Genomic DNA, 17,993 nt, shown 5'->3' on the forward strand with positions numbered 1-17,993 from the left:
TAAAAACACACAAAGATGGTTATAATTTTTAGTAGAGCACTTCAGCAGAATCAAGGTGGGATGTCTACAATGTATGTAAATTTTATATACATCTTGTCTTTGTATCAGACTGTAAATATGGATTCATAAATACTGAGAATTGTAATGCCATCAACATCAAGAAGGGGAATGTAAAACTACTGCTGCATGTTCTCCACTTTGGATGAGCTATCAGCCAAACAGTAACACAAATCACACCTATGCATACAACGGCCCTCTGGGAAACACACACACAGAATCTGAAAAAAGCATCAGCCCACAGACACATACACAAAGATGCACTGTCTCACACACAAAAAGCAAAGACTATCCAGAATAAAGCTTTCCAAATATTGTTCCAGTGCTCTATCAGCTTGCCAGGGGGGGTATCATGATGAACAGTGTTTGCCTAGTTGGAGACCATCATCAGCTACCTGGGGAAGTGTTCAGAGCTCTGAGAGGCTGAGTCCTGGAGTCCCACCTGCTCTTTGGGAAGGAACATCCTCAGGCGGAAACCACCACTGCCTTCTCTTCCACCCAAGTGGAAATCTATTCATCAGCTGCTGTAATGAGCTCACGCACAGCCTTTCCTACTGTACATGTGGATCAGTGCGTGTGTGTGTGCACACACACATACACGCACACACGTGTGTAAGGCACACGACAAGGCTAAATCCACACCGTTAGGCTATGTTCAAGTCAAGTCCATTCATTTCCTACACAGCAGAGCAACTAGAGAAAGTTTTCTGCGGGGTGGAAAATCACCATGGTTTTGGATGAGAATAGCTTTCTGCAGTCAGCAGCCACACTGATTTTCATCCTCCCCTGTTTTCTTCTGATATTTTGGTTTATGGAAAGGTAAAATTGAATAATGCACTGCAGAGACTATATTTCTAAGTACTCCCGACAATCTTATATTTAGATTTCTAGTCTGACTTGTTTTGATTATTGACTGGATTCTGTAATTATGCATGTTTGACTTTATTCAAGTAATTGTTACCTGTCTTGTTTTAATGAGAAATCTTGTTTTGGTTATTGGGTCATGTATGTTACTCATACTCCAGTATGCTTCAATGCTTTTTTTAGGCTCTTAATGTCAAAACAAAAATATTAGATTTCAAGTTTTAGTGTTTTGGCTTGCATGAGAGTGTTTTCTCAACTTTACTGAGACAAATTATCAAAAGTTAAGCTTCATTCCTTTACTTTGTGCAAGTTACATGTTTTATCTGTCACATTCCACTGATAACAACCGTGGCTTCAGATATTTTACATCCCATTCAGTTATACAACAGACAAAATTATACAGGTTGAGAATAATCATTAGATCTAGCACCCTTCTTGGATGATGGAAATACTGACCAGAATAACACATTTCCAACATTTACCACAATGATTACAGATGTGCTAGGCTCTCACAAAATGATGTAAATACCTCATGAAAAGGGAACTTTGAAGTAACTATACCATTATTAATCAAAACTGTCATCAAATGTGGTATTTTCATAATGTCCATTGTTAATAAGGACAAAGAATCTCAAGTCACAAGACACTAAATGCTAATGTCAGCATAATGGCATGCTCACAATTACAATGCTAACATGCTGATCGTCATGTGTATCATGTTCATTATGTTTGTTTAGAGTGTTAGTGCGCTAACATTTGCTAATTAGCACTAAACACAAAAGTAAAATGGATGCTGGTGGCCATAAACTAAAGTAGTACTAAAGTACTAAAGTACTGGTCAAACTGAAATTATGACCTGATGAACCACACCAACAGATGGATGGTACAGTTGTTCAGTGGTTAGATCATCTAACTGAATCCACTTTAAATTCATTCTTAGTGCCACTTAACTACATTAACTTTGGACATACTTCCCCATTACCTTGATTGAGAAAGTGTGTTCAAACATTTGACTGGTTCTGCATATCTTTTTTAATATCTCAGAATACTTGACAGACAATACTGTGTGTGTTTCCCCGATGGTAAAGCTATACGCAAGCTTAAAAACATGATGAAAAGGACTAGTGTAATGAAAGGAATGTCAAAAAAATACTTTATAGTTAAACCTACCACACACCTAGAGAGTTAGAATCCCTAAAGACAAGACGGTTTATTTTTTCAAGTAAATTGACGGAAAAAAATTCACTGATGATGAGATTTAGGACAGAATGTCAAAGACAAATTAAAAGCAGACATATTAGGAATCAATGGTTGGGTAGACTTAAAGACAGTGACAGAAAAGCGGAGTAACCTCATGTAAAGAAAAACTGCCAGAGCAGCCTCAAAAGAGGGTGATAAGGAGAGAACCTCATGAGAAAGTCATAAAGAAGATAACAATCATCTAGAGACTTCACATTATTCAGTCTGGACATTGGTCTTCAAAGAGCATCCATTCGTGCTGTGAGACCTTAGGTCACTATTCTCTCATAGGTTTCATATGTCAAGCGGGGCTCCACGTGTGGTGCTGAGGGCCTTTGTGGAGTAGGTCACATCCCACCCTCTAATGGGACTCCTCAGTCCTCTTCCCAGATGGGGGAACAGACAGATACAGTATCACAGCATGGCTGATGGTGAGAGGTTATTCTCTGTATGGAGCAACTAAACCTCCGGGGCCCTAACATTTTTGAGAGAAAATATTTTCAGTAGTATTGGATTTTTAAATGTTGGGGAGAGGGGTGTTTTCTGTGAGCTTGATTCAGTATTCGAAGAGATTTCCCAGAGATAGAGATCTAAAAAAGTATTGGATTTTTTCTGTATTTGGCACTCATTCCAAGACCTTCATAATGTCTTCACCATATCACTATACATTCTCTATACCATATATCTCGAGATTCCTAGATTGAACAAGATAATGCTGATGCCCCCTATGAAAAAGTCTTGGCCTAATTTGAAACCCCAGAAGTTGGCTGAAAACTAAGCACTATAAAATGCATAGAAGTCAAGCTAATGTGATCAATTCTTGATTTCTCTTTCACCCAAAAGCATTTTTTTCTTTTCTATTTTTAATTTTGAGGGCCTCTAGAAATTCCTTACGTTGCAGATCTTAAATGCAATCTATTTGATCTACACTGCAGAAATGGGTTAGACTTCTCTGGCATGTCTTAAATGGTCTGCGTACATTTGCTCTCCTGCTCTTTTCTCTTTTCCTTACATCTTTCCCTTCTACTTGTGGCCTTGATAAATCGGCATTTTAAATGCAATGTTTCATACAATAATTTGCCATTTCAGAGAGGAAATTAACATTTCCTTACATAATGACAAGCTTGGCCTTTTGCAGTAATTGAAGCTTTGGGGAGGGTAATGGAGGAGTACAGAAATGAGAGTGGGTCCCCATAGACCTTCAGTAAGAGCTTTTAGTTTTGTCTTATCTTTGACAAATGTGAAAAATGTAAATATACTGTTCCTGAAACTGGGAGCAACACATTAACACATGTATACATGCTATGTAATAGATCCAGTACAATGTGACAGGTGGAAACGGCATATTGTGTAAAATACTACTTGAAAATAGTTTTATTTTTGATTATATTCAAGGTTTTGTCAAGCTATGATGTCATAATAGTGACTGAAAAAAATATATTATACTGACCTGTAAATAATATTCCATTTATGTTTCGCTTTATATATAACAAATAATCTGGTAATTGGAAGCCTTGAGGAATTCTGTATGCTTTACATTTTCCCATCACATATCAGTATCTTTACACCTGCTGTTAAACGTCTGTAATGCATCAGCTGTTAGTGTGATATTATATACAAGTATACACAAGTATTATATACAAGATCAAATGTCACTACACTCAATGTATGACGAATCTAGTGCAGCATCTCAGTTACTGTGTAATTTGTCACTCATGTCAAATCCCTCTTGCCTGTCTTACAACTGCAACTATGGTATAATGGTTTCCAAAGTAATGTCAGCACTAAATTCGCTACAACATCAAGGAATGAAACAAAATACTTGTGCCTTAAACTGCTTCTTCTTTGCTACATTTATGTGGATTTTATATGAATGTCTGAATTATATGTGTCGTGTCCATAGCATATAATTTTTACACCTGTCAGAGATATTTCAAAATTACCGTATGTTTCATAATAGACTGGACACATAGACACTGGGACTGAATTTTTGAGGTCAACACTGATATTGAGATAGTTTAAAAAAATATGAAAACAATATATCAGTAGATAATCCTTTCTTTACATATATAAAAAGAAACCAGCATCACAGTCAGTGCCCTCTGGTAGACACAATTTTGTAGTGGCATCACCATTTCTAAACTACCTCAATTGTATGTTTGGCATTCTGTACTGACATTTCTTGTTAGTGGATGACATATTTTACACATTTGCTAATATCAGCTGAATTTTTCAGTCACGCTCTAATTTATTAAGTGTTCAAAACACAGCAAATGTTATGTCTCACTTTTTAAAATTCAGTCCACACAGTCAACAAAACCTGCCCATCACCTTTTTGTACTTCTTTTCTCACATTACTTGTAAATTCTAAATAGTAAATCCATTTGCATGTGAAGAAAAAGCCAAATCAGCAAATATTTTCTCTCCCAAGCCTGATTCAACAATGTATACTGTATATCTTTTACATATTTATGTTAGTAAAAAGACAAAGATACCACACTTGCTGCTTATCCCACACAGATGAATGCAGTAAATACTGTATAGTGTGTATGTCTCCCATACACCAGGAATGCATGAATAGATACAGTACAGTATTTCTGGAGCGCTTTAAAGAAAATGCAAGGTGTTCCTTCATTTTTGTCATCTGCATGTGTTCCCATGGCAACAAACCCATAGTAGCAAAGGAGGACGCTGGCCATGTCCACTAGAGAACCATTTTATCATTGTCCTTTCACTCTTTAAAGTACTTCTGCTTCGTGCAGCAGAAGTACTAATTCTACATAATTACTGTAATGACAGCTGTGACTTATGGTTAATGAGCAGTGAAGTAGAATGCAGTGTCTGTGATGATTTGAGGCATGCAAATGATTTTCCTGAGTGACTGGTGTGTGTTTTGGTCTAACGTATTCACTCAATTTATCAATTTTCTGCCCAGGTGTGGGCCGTGGTGGCAGCAGGCTGAGCAAAGTTGTTTGAGAAGTGTCCTTCTCCATAACGATGCCCTCCAGCTACTCCTATGGAAATCTGATGTATTCCCAGGCTACATAAGATATGCAGTCTATATGAGTACGTACTGCATACACATGTAGATATGTAGTAGATATGCATGTTCTTGGTCTTCCCCAGGACTTCCTCCCCATTAGATGTGATGTCCACACTACCTGGACTGGCTGCTTTCAACACAAAGGAGCAGTGGTTCTAACATTTTGCTCAGGTCGTGAGCTCATCCAGAGCTCATGACCTGAGGTGATGGATGGTACATAGATCAAGTGGTAAATCTTCAGGCCTTCAGGCTCAGTCTTGTATAATGCCTGCATCACTGCAGACACCAATCTGCCTGTCAATCTCACAAAACTCAGATAATACCTTCAATTGGGGCAGCAACCTGCCATACCAGGTATACACCTACCTCAACATTTACATAGTGAATAGAAACAATACTGTTGTTTGTTTGATGAGTATTCGATAACATTAATGACAAAATATAATAATATTTATACATTATTACAATAAGTATACTTTGATAATGAGCTAGCAATCATTAGCTGGGTGTTAACATTGTTTCTACTATGGAAAAAATAGTAAAATGCTCAATCTATATATTGCATGTCATCCCCTGTTATACATTTGCCCCAGCTGACAGTCAGCTGCCTCACTAGCAAGCCTTTCCCCCAGACTGCAACTGTATCTCAATTAAAGCTTGAATATGGAGCAGCCCATGTAGTCTACATAATCTGCATCTGAATATGAAGAGTGTACATGTTATTAGTCTTACTGCAATTACAGTGTTAACCTTGAGGAATCTGGCGATGATAATATGGACAGACCTGGGAGGTGATAAAGACACTCTCAACTGTCATCATGATGACCAGTTTAACAAGGGCACTGACCAAACTAGGAAATAGGGCCCTGCTTTGAGAGACTTATAAAACTCACATTTCAAGACTCATATCCACTTTTATCCTGTGAGGGGAGAGCTCTGGATCTGCCAGCCAGCAGATCTATGGTTCACACCAGCGGGGGAGCATCACCGTGAGGCCCTGCCTCTCTAGAAGGGGGTCCAGCGGCAGTCAAAGGCAGGGCTTTAGGGTGCTCTTGGTTTGGCTGATCAAAGACCTGAAGCTAGAGGGACTCTGCAGGGGTGGTGATGGTTTAGGGGATTGAATTTTTGGGGAGGTTTCAAGGTCTTAATAAGGGAAGACTAATGGTGTCTTTAAATCAGCAATGAAAACAGAGACTTTTCCCATGAAACTGTTAAAATAAAAAAATAATAATAATAAAAAAATAAAAGTAAAATAATCTCAGTATCATCTCAAATTTGAAATCAGGGATTTTTTTTTTTTTTTTTGGTTGTGGTATTTTGGGTTGGTTGTTTAAACATTATAATTTAATTGTAGTTCTATGACAAGATGTATTGAAGTTTTTATCCCAGTGTTAACAATTTTAGGTTGGACAACTTAAATCTAATATTGTATTGTATTATTGAATATTGTCTGTATGATATGCCATGTCAGCGTATTAGAAAATAGTTGCCTGTTGACAAGACAGTCTCATCGCAAGGTCCATTCCATTTATTGGCCATTCAGGGGCTTTCCATCATATCTGATGATACTCATCAGCAAATTTGATTAGTTGTCATGGAAATATTTTTTTTCCCTTCCTTCTCAATGGAAATTTGAACATCTACATTACATTGACTCCTTAACTGTAGTACCTATAAGTGATCAAATTAAATTAAACTAAATCGTCCTTCACCAGGCAATGGAAATCAAATATACACATATTTTAATATATACTATAGTTATATTATATACCATAAATATAATGGGACAGCAGTGGAAATAAGTCTTGTATTTTATTGTTCTATCCCTGACAAAGTCTAATATGTGGGTGTTTTAAAATATAATGTTATAATGAGTGTTGTCAATAAACCTAAACCTATCCAAGTAAAAGCTATTCAATGATAATTACAATTACAATTAAAACACTCATACCAACAGGTAATTGTAGATTTCATTTACAATTAATGTCTACTGTGGGCAGAACCCTGAGGAAACCCGAGAGAACATGGGAATAACTTGCCAAGAATTAAACACAGGACCCTGCTGCTCTGAGGTATGAGTTATCCAGGAAAAGCTCTATCCACTGAGCCACTGTGCCATCCCAGGGTGTATCATACTGATATGTAGCCTTCAGAGCACTTAGCTTTACCTCTATATGTCGTTTAGTATAAGAAAGACTGACTGCAGGCTGTCAAGCATAGATGCACTTCCCACACACATAAATCTGACAAATGACAACAGCAGTTTATCGCAACCATGTTGCCATGTGGCTAGGCTTGCCATGAGATTTGTATATCTGGGTTTTATTTTGGTTGGAGATTTCACAAAGAAAAGGGCTGTTCAAAGGTTGCTTCTGTATTTTATCTCCTTCCAGGGTAATTGGTTTAGAAAATTAGTTTGTCCACAGCCCAGGTTTAATTGGAATTAAACACAAATATATGGAATGGTGCACCGCTCCTGCTGTTAGATTAACTGGGTCTATAAATGTCTGCTGAGGTAATCGCATTAGAAAAATGTGTGTATTGTGAGAGCGCGAGCAAGCATTGATATGTAGGTGTGTATGCAAGTCTGTCCCTCCTGGCTGTGGGCTCCTGTGAGTGCACATCCGTTTAGATTAACCCATTCCACACAAGGTCAGTGCAAACATGTAATTAGCTTTAGGAAAGAGGACATCATCACCTCATTTTTCTTCATACCTGGTAATGTGTAGTCATGTCTATCATATGTGTGCTCTCTCAAGAGGGCCATGAAATATATTACCTGTTAATGTGATATGAATTGCTCATTTAAGCCTCAGACATGGACCAGAAAGTGAATAAAAGCCTATGGAGTCATCGTTCAGGGTGTATGTGATAGATTTATCACACCAGATGCTCACATTTACTTCTGATGCCCGCACCTTCTTGTAAATCTCTAATTAACACTGTTGATCCTTGTGTGTTGCTAAATTAAATCAGAGAAGATCTAAGGGAGGATTCACAGCCTGTTATTGATAATGGGCTTTAATTAATTGAGTGCTCTTGAAGCATCAATCCTGCCTCAGTGGCAAGCACCTGTTTGAGTAATTAAGCATCTTGTGTATTCAGTCACAGGCACAGCTCCCCTACTGACTGCATCAAAGATGAGGATTAAATACTGTGTGCAGTGCAGGTACTACAACTACGGTACTATTGCCTTTAAAAAAAAAAAAAAGAATAAGCAGTCGTGACACAGTCAATGCAACTTTAAAGCTGCATTATGCATTTTTTTAAAAATTTAATACAAGGGTAGAGTTGGGCAGTATGGACAAAATCAAATATCACAACATTTTTGATCAAATACCTCAATATCAATATTGGACAATACTGTAAGGATGACTATTGGTACTTTCACAAAATATTTACACAATTTTTGATAAGTAATCATCAGTAATGTGGATATAATGACTAAGTGGGTAGAGACAAATAATAGAGCAGCTAGAACAGTCTGAAGAAAATTACATCACTTTACTGTAAAGCAGCCTTTAGAACCAGGAAAAGACAACACTTATGCCATATCATGATATTATGAATCTAATCTTGAATCTAATCTAAAAATCTAAGATGATATCTAGTTTCATATCACAATATCCAGGCGTTAAATTGGGATTTGTTATGTAAAAAAATAAAATTGTAAATTGGGATCTGTGGTTTCAGGGTTGCCATGGTTGCACATGTGTGTGCGCATAGACTACAAAATGTGATTGACATAATTTGACAAACAAATAAGACATAACAAAGTGAGACAACCCTCTGCTCTGAACACTAAAACACTAATCAAAGTCATTCTAGATACATTTGGCAGTGTGCAAAACTACAGCTGATGACAATAAAATCTTTCTGTAAGTCCACTCTCCTGTGTATCTGTATCAAATAGAAATGGTGTTGTTACTACTAAAGGAGAGAATAATGATACAAAATAATATGAATAGAACAGTCTTTTTAATAGTTACATTAAACCGGAATTAATTTACATCCTACTACATTATATACAGTGAAATTAAACTAAAATTAAACAAAGTCTTGTTCCCACAAGAGGCAAGACAAAGACCGCAAGCTAGTTCCTTTTCATTAATTAATCTTATAGCCAGGAAATGGTAAAACTAGCCTGCATTACCTAGCCATGGTGTAATTTGAGATTCTCTGATATTCTGCTAAAACGTGACAATACTGAGAGATTTCAATATGTGCTAACTGTTAGCTTGCTTGACAGTTTAACTCGAAATAGAGTTTGCCAGCTAGCTTAATGTAACAATTAGCCACCAAAGATTGGAGGCAACCTGCAGCAAACTATCTTGTGTTAAAGTTATCGTATCATTTTGTAAAACTGACACATTGTTTAAGCAGAATATCAGAGCAATTTACATTCTGTTATTAAACCTGTCAGTTTCTGACCTATTTTTCTCCCTACCTTGCCATCCACTTATCACTCTGCCATCTGCGCTGTCTGACTGACTGACAAGTGACTGAGATCAGTGATCTGCTATGCAGCTTTTAAGGAAACTCATTGACAGAAAAAAGGGAAACCCTGTGAAAGTTCTGATGTTCGCAAGTTCTTATATCACCTCATTTAGGCCTATGTTCTCTACAGCTATGAAGAAAAAATGTTTTAGTCATTGTTTGAATTATTAAGATCAAGAAAAGTATAACAATATATACATTGTTGAGGATGTGCAGAGTCCCCTGATGACGTAGAAGAGCGTAGGCTTATGTGCCAGGGCTGAGCCACTGACGATATTGATATAACCCCTGACAATATTGAATGAATATCGATATATTACTCAGCTCTATACATGGAGTGTAAAAATTGACAGATATGAGTTGGGAAATCCATAAAAGAAAAAAAAGAACGGAGTTGTCTGATTCAGTACTTGAACTGCAGCATAGCATATCCTTGCAAATGTTATCTCTATTGGACTGTGGACAATGTATCTAGATTTGTTCAGAGAGAGAGAGATGCACACATGCTGCTTAAACACTGATGCTTCAGTATTAATAATTTAATGATATCATATTTATCATATATCAGTCAGAGGAACCAAACCACAACTTTTACTTTAATACTTTTTAAATACATTTTCCTCTCTCACAACTGGTTCTTACAACGTGCTATCTGACCATGTCAGAAATCAAATGTTCTTATCCTTGTTCTGAACAGGAGGGGAGCGGTATTGTTTCACTACAGAGATAACGGAGCATATTTTAATAATAGTGTTGCACTTGGTCAGTGTTATGGGTCTCTCATTTGTCAATCGATAGTGTCACTACAGGGAAACCATGGTAACCAGGCTAACTTGGCTATACCGGCTGGCATACATCCATAAGTATGCTACAGCGAAGTGGTGCGCAGCCAAAACGTTCCGGGTGGAACTTGTGCTCTAGAATTATTGTTCCGCACATCGGAGTAAGTGGATTATTAAACTATTTTGACAGTAATTGTTTGGGTCACACAGCGTATTGTTCGTATGACTATATGCACCAAACCATAACGTCCATGACGGTACAGGATGAATACATGTACCGTTATACCCCTACAAAATACACATCTGTCTTATCAAATTAATTGCAGGTTATGTTCAGCTACAGCTTCAGTCCCAACTAACTGAGAAGTCTTTTTTTTGTCCTAAGGTTAAAAGTAGAGAGAGACAAGAAAGAGGGACGACACTGACGACAGGCAGCAAAGGTGAGGTTCTAGATTTAAATATACAGTTTATATACAAAGTGTATTGTTGTAGGTGGTGTAACAGAGAGTGATGAGGAAAAATGCAGCATGAGCTGCGCCAAGTTCAATAGTATTACCACAAACATAGCTTTTATTAGTCTAGTTATACAACTACTGTTTCCTCAAGGTCCTGCAGAAATTGTTCCAAGCTCTACAAAAGAGCTGTTTAGCAAGTTCACGGGCATATACACATTTAGTGTAATAACTTAATACATGACTAAAAGAGAGCTATTTTTGAGGTTAATGTCAATACACTCTTCTGTGGAGCTGTGAAACATTTGGGGAAGCAATGCAGTGGCCTGAATCACCATCACAAAGCTCAGGAGACAGAAAGTGTCTCTTTGTGTTAGACAGATTATTGTAGGCTCATTGGAGGATGGATTGGGATGTGACAGAGGGACAGTCATATTAAGTTGGGATGGAACATGGCGGAAGGAGGGAGCACTCAATGCATGATTGGATGCAAAAGAGAAGGGGGAAAATCAAAGGAAGAGAGATTTCTTGAGGCAGATTGAAGTTTTAGTAACACAAATATTTCTTGGAGGCAGAGCTGCTCTGAAGGCAGAAACAATCTCACTAAGTGAAGTGAGAATTTCAGTTTTCCTCGTTCAGTAATGTTAGACTGAAGCCTACTTAAAAAGGCACAAGAGGAAGTCCTGAATGACTGAGGAACCAATTTGTTGCCACTTTTTTATTTAGATTTTGACCCACTTTAGTTCCCACTTTATCATTCAAGTTTGGCTGTTAGCTAACATCCAAGACGCTGCTCATCAATGTCTAATAAAACAAAAAGGATTGAAAGAAGAAGGACTGAGATGTGATGGCTGGAAAGAGAGGAGAAAAGAAGAGCGGAGCAGCTCTGGAGGAAAGAAGAGAAAAGAGGAGAACATGGACAAGCAAGATGGGGCCTCAGGGATGTGAAGTGGATGAGTGAATAACTAGTGAGGACAGAAGGAGGGAGGAGTAGGGAAGAGAGGAGGATAAAGGAGAGAAGCAAAGGGGAAAGGAGAGGAAACAATGGAGGGTTTGAGAGCTAGGTTGGGGCTCCAGGGAAACACGAGTGAAGAGGCTGAGAAAGACACGGGTGTAGCTGCAGGGATGGTTGCTCCATTGCTTCTTTTGTGCTAGAAAAGAAGGCAGGGATGGAAGTCACTCTGTGAGCTCCAGGGCCTAGACTTAAGTTTGTGTGTCAGTTTGTGTGTGTGCATGTGTGTGCTTCAGTCACGGGAGGAAGACTGCATTTGCCCTGTCATTGAAGCTCCCAGGCCATCCACTAAAGCAGCGTTCCATGGCAAATGACCCTGCAGGAAAGAGCTGCGTTTGGAGTTTTTTTTCATGTGTGTTCAGTGTGTGTGAGTGCTTTTTGCAAGTGTGTTTGCATTTTTCCCAGTCTGCCGCTGTAGCCGCTCTTCAAAAGCAATTACTGAAGCTAAAGTATGCAGTGTTTGTTTACTATGAAAGTGACCTGCCACTCAGGATTTCAATTATCATCCTCTCTGCCTGTGAACCTGCGCTTACACACAGAGCACAAGACAGACACTGAGAAGAATAACATCCTGCGTCTCGCGTAGATAAGGTAGCGCACACCAGCTATGGCCAAAATGGATATGACTACATCAAACTAGATAACAGGACTATTAAAACATCTGAAGTCTTCCTGTAGTGTTGCTATTATCATCTGCCAGGGGAGTTGCCATCATTGTATGAGCCAACAACAAGCAATAGAAAAAAATAAAATATAAACTAAAGAATGCAGTGAGGCAAAGAAGTTTGGTAGAAGATATTAGACAGTATGGTTAGTTAGACACTGTAGCGCTCAGTATGTGCTCTGTAATTTCTAAATGACTTTAATTGGTGAATTAAACATGTTACTTACCAGATTAAACCAATGTAAGTTTATGATATTGAACTTTTATTCTTTTTATAAGCTGCCATTTGAAGCTGCCATTTTGGGCCTAGTTTGAACAATAAAATACATCTACTTAGGGGTGTGCGATATGACGATATTAGATTGTAAACGATTAAAATGTCTCCATGATCTGCCTTTACAGAGGGATTGTTAGTATCGTGCTACAGTGCACATTGTATCAATTCAGTTCCATGACAGAGCACAGTCTGTTAGCAGGAGGCTAATGGGTAACAGCACCGACATGGCGAGCACCTTGTACCACATCTCCAGCGACAAGGATTTCAGGTAAAAACAAGCAGAGCAAACTGTCTGCACGGTTCACATCAGGAGCCCAAACTGTTTTTAACGGTAAATGCTGAGCATCATGACATCACCAGCTCATCAGTTAGCTCACAGATTTGATGTTTCGTAGCATGTGGTACAGCTTAAACTGACAGCTGGGCTGCAGGTAAACGCCACCGTTTAGCGGTTAGCTCGCTTGCTAACTGGTAGCATCAACTTTTGTCATGCTGCAAGCTAGCATGATGTCAGCTCAGGTGTACTGTGTTGGTGCCTTTTTTTAACAGTGCACATCCTACTAGTCATCCAAAATGACACACTAACGCTTCTACACGACATCAACTGTTTGCTTTTCAGCTGTGAAATTAGTTTGGTTGTACTGTTAGTTTGGTTTCCTACTGCAATACCCATTTTAAACAAGGCCAATTAGACTGTCACTAGTTTTTGATGCAGCGTTGCACACCTGCTTGTATTTATTTATTTGAGTATCCAATGGTGGAGGGTGTCATATGTTGCTCAGATCATAAAGTCCTCTGAGATAAATTTGTGATTTTGCGCTATATGCATAAAAATTTACTTGACCTGACAGCAGCAATCCAACAGTGAACCACACACACAGCTGTGTGCACACAGGAAGATATGACACTGAAGATATCTGTAAGAGTAAGTAAGTCTTAAAAAGAGACCCCTGATGACGGAGAGAGAATAAAAGGCTATTCTTATTGAATGACAACTGCCTTCAGTGTAACAATTGTGCTCCAAATTGTGTTAAAACAGAAATTAAATGAGGTCTTTAGCTCCACCTGTACAAAAGTGCAGTGTGAATTTCAGCCTAAGTTTCCTTGACATGCTTTGTGATCACTACAAGTATTCCTCATTAAACCCAGGGATTAAGCTACAATTGGCTGCCATCTTGCACCAGAAGTAGGCCACGTTTTCAAGAAATGGTAATGATGGTAATTAGCAGTTTAGCAATTCATTAAACACACACTCACACACACACATACACACACAGGGATAAGCATGTGGATCTGTGTTAAGTCTTAACTAAGGGTGTGTTGCAAACAAATTGTGTGGAAGAGCAGTAATCGTTTACTGATTAGAGAGTCATTTGTCACAGTGTGGTCTCAGATTTGACCACTTTAGCAGACAAATGTTCTATAAAGTGGTCTTTCATAAGACACAGAGCCTCTAATGACTTGCCCAGACAAATGCTTACATGTAGAAAATGAATGCAGATGAGTGAGCAACGAAAGAAGGGAAACAAACAAACTTCAGCATTAGTATCATGAGTAATAAGCTACCCTCGCCTTCCACCCAGCTGTAAGTAATTCACTTGAAGTGCAGTGACTAATTCATAAGTAATAGTATCCATCACTAAAGAGATCTCACATCGCCATGCAGCGCACTTGAATAATGGAACTGTTTTGCATGATAATGAGCGAGGCCAGGGATCACACTTCAATCCCCTGCAAACCTAATACCTAAAGACTCTACAAGATTTTGACTATACTTGATAAATGTATTTACAGCGGTGGAGTCAAGTGTTAAGCAGGTCTTCTCAACAAAATAACATGTTTTTAATCAGCCCCCACTCTGTAGTACAAACCACATTATTTTTCTTCAGGAATGTATTCCTTTAGTTTACATAATTGATTCGATTTGAATGATAAATTGTCTCCATCTCTTACACTTTAACTGAACCGCTGCTGTTGTTGTTGATACTCTGCAAAATATACTCTGCTGTGATCTGTGTTGAGTTTCAAATCATTAAAGGGGACCTATTATGCTCATTTCCAGCTCTATATTTTTATTCTTGGACTCCACTAAAGTAGCTTTGCATGGTTCACAGTTCAAAAAACTCCTTATTTATCTTACACTGGCCCCTTATGCAGCCCCTCCGGAAGCCTGTTGAGGGGCAGCCATATCACTCGTATTAAGTTACTGCTGATGCAAACCCAACATTTCCTGCTTTACTGCTCCATATTAAAAGCTTAAGTGACTAAATAACAGGAGACTTTATTGTGAAGAATGTACAAGAAATGAAGTGTGTTTCTCACTGAATTAGTAGAGCTTCATAAGCAACACTAAAAACCAGTCAAAACAACAAGATATGGAGATATTTGGAGCTCTTTGTTCAGCAGATAAGTTAGAAATAATGCAGGGAGGAATACGTACAAGCAGAAACAGCCACAGTGATGATGATTTTTGATGAAGAGCTGCAGATGACCAGCACACCTCCAACAGGTTAACTACTTATTTTACTTTGCTGTGCTGTATAATAGGAAAACACTCACAGTATACCACCTCAACTCGAGTCATGGCTCAGTGTGAATACCCCCAAATAAAGGAAAATGCCATAACATTAGCAGAGCAGTGAACTCGTACTGTGCGTGGAGCAGATGTCCATATAAAGAAATCCATCACAAGCCGACATTAGTTCAGATTGAAAGTAGAAAAAAAATGCTGGAAACCGAGCGTTCAGAGGAGTCTGAAGCCGGTGGTTTTTGCTCACAGGGATTAGTTCTACATGCACTTACCTATTATTTTGATATTTTGGCCACATTTAATATGAACATCCTATATTGTAACATCATATATATGACTGAAAATAAGAAAAAGCATAATAGGTCCCCTTTAACAAAGAGCTGAGAGGATATGTGGGGATTTGGAAGTGTGATGATAAATTCAACAAGAGTAGGTTTGAATTATAAAAGAAAAGTAATAATAATGCTTTGAATGATAATTTGGCAGTCGGATATGGAGAAGGTATTTTAAAAGTTCAACCTGCAAGAAGCTAGAACACTAACTAAAGAAGCTTTTTGTTTTTTTACTAAGTGTTAGTGTTGTGTGATCCAGGTGTCATTGTCAAGGCTTTTACATATAAAACTACATATTTAAGTCAAAACTGATGCTGTGAAATCCCAAACAATCTTCATAAGCCATAAAAAGGAGATGAGGTCCACTTGTAACAACACTAAACTGCTACCAAACTCATACAGCAAAAGCATTCTTACAACCACATTTGGTCAAATGTGAGAATATTATTTTATACCATGAACAGCTGTAGCTGTCAACAGTAATATGACTGCTGGTTCACTACAGGGTTTTTCCTGCATAGAGAATTACAAGGCGGTTGCCTCTGTCAAATTTTGTGCTGCCTCCGGTTCTCGACAAAACTCTGACGAGTGCCTTCATGGAAAACACTATTTTCTAACAAGCGTTGCATTTAGTGGATTTCTGTCATTTGTAACTGCAATTGCGACATTATGCCGATGTGGTGGTGCTGTATCATAATCAGCACAGTACATTGGGAAAGGCACAGCCAAAACTGCCAAAGAGGAAGAAAAGACCTACAATTTTCTTCAAGGAATTTCCTCCAAAGAAAGTTTGTTTTCTCCCTACAGCAGTAATGTGTCGGGGGCGCCCTGATATTTCATAGGTGAATATTGTTTGTTTTGCATCCAAGCACGTCCAAGCTCTTCCTAAATTATTGTTACACCCCATCAGTGTAATGTTTTCAATTTTGCAGATATGGCTCGTAGAATCAGTGATTACTTTAACAGGAACGTTCTCGAGGATGAGAATCATGAGAGCAGGTGAAACAGTGCAGACATCATCTGATTATTAAAGGCAGTTAAAAAGTAATAATTCATGTTACTGATGAGATGCAGTAAATTTTTCAGGTCTGAAAGTAGTGTACAACCACAAGAAGTGCAAGGGACCGGTGATGTAGAGGATCAAAGTCAGAGTGCAGGACAGGACGAGGAGTCAGTAAGAGGGTATTCAGTTGCCAAGTCTCTAAGAGAGTATTAATGCAGCTCGCTTGTCTGTATCAGAATAATACAAAGTTTCTTAATGCATGAATTGTTTTTTAAAAGGTTTAGACACCCCTGTGCAATAGAAAAGGAGAGGCACTTGGATGTGTGTTGCAAGGTGGCCATCGATGGACCAGACCAGGAGTCCTTGGACTACAAAGAATGCATGAAAAACAGGAGGCTGAAATGTTCTGGTTGTGAACTGTGTAGATGAAAACAGTGGCTTTAATGCAGTGTTCAACTACCCTGTAAAAGGGCCACATTTTGCTGTTTGTGAAATGTTTAAATGACAGCAAAGGCTTTTATGTTCTATTTATGTTCGACTACACTGCAAGAGGGCCTCTGTGAACTGTGAATGAAAACAATAGCATATGTTATATTTGACTTGATCTTTAACAACTTTGCTGTTTGTTACTGTGTAAACACATTAGCTTTTATGTTGAACTTATTTTGTTAAGTAAAATATGCTTTAACATGAAAATTGTCATTTTCTTCAACCATATAATTATTTGAACTCCTAAAATAGCCAATCGAAGGCACAATACACATGGGAATGTGTGCACATGATCAGGATGGTTTTAGCCAAGAAAAAACCTACAGTAATCTCTAAAACAACCCCAAACCATCATCAGGATATACTGACATTTATGTGTGAAGAAATAATTAGACACCTTGCAGATGCACATTCCTACCGCTGTTGTGCAAACTCATGTATCAATAATAAAAAAATTCTACATGAGTAATGAAGGTCCTTAAAATCACCAATGTCTTACATATGATTGTGTATGGCTAAGAATTTGTATTAAATTTCCCTCCGATGGAGATAAAGACATTTGCCAGAAAAAGAAAGGAAAAAATTATTGAACTGAGAAAGGTCTCTGAAGAACTTTGTCTTCACCAAAATATAATATACATGGTGTTTTTTTTTTTACTGGATGTTAGTAGGGCTGGGCAATTTATCGATATTGCATTCATATTGTGATATGAGGCTAGATATTGTTTTAGATTTTGGATATCGTCATATCG

General features: G+C 38.1%; 1 protein-coding gene and 1 long non-coding RNA gene across 6 annotated transcripts in view; one reads left to right on the forward strand and one right to left on the reverse strand.

Moving 5' to 3' along the window:
- Positions 1-17,993, reverse strand: part of fstl4 (follistatin-like 4) — a 236,831-nt gene that overhangs the window by 108,493 nt on the left and 110,345 nt on the right. The gene's annotated exons all lie outside the window — the stretch shown is intronic.
- Positions 12,956-17,407, forward strand: LOC122995901. 2 transcript variants are annotated; one of them, XR_006406872.1, is made up of 3 exons: positions 12,956-13,155; positions 16,836-16,931; positions 17,031-17,407. It is a non-coding gene; the product is annotated as an uncharacterized LOC122995901 (long non-coding RNA). The 2 variants fall into 2 exon arrangements; XR_006406873.1 differs by lacking the exon at positions 12,956-13,155 and adding an exon at positions 15,632-16,748.

The sequence above is a fragment of the Thunnus albacares genome, chromosome 13 (genome assembly GCF_914725855.1).
Source record: "Thunnus albacares chromosome 13, fThuAlb1.1, whole genome shotgun sequence".
Classification (NCBI taxonomy): domain Eukaryota; kingdom Metazoa; phylum Chordata; class Actinopteri; order Scombriformes; family Scombridae; genus Thunnus; species Thunnus albacares.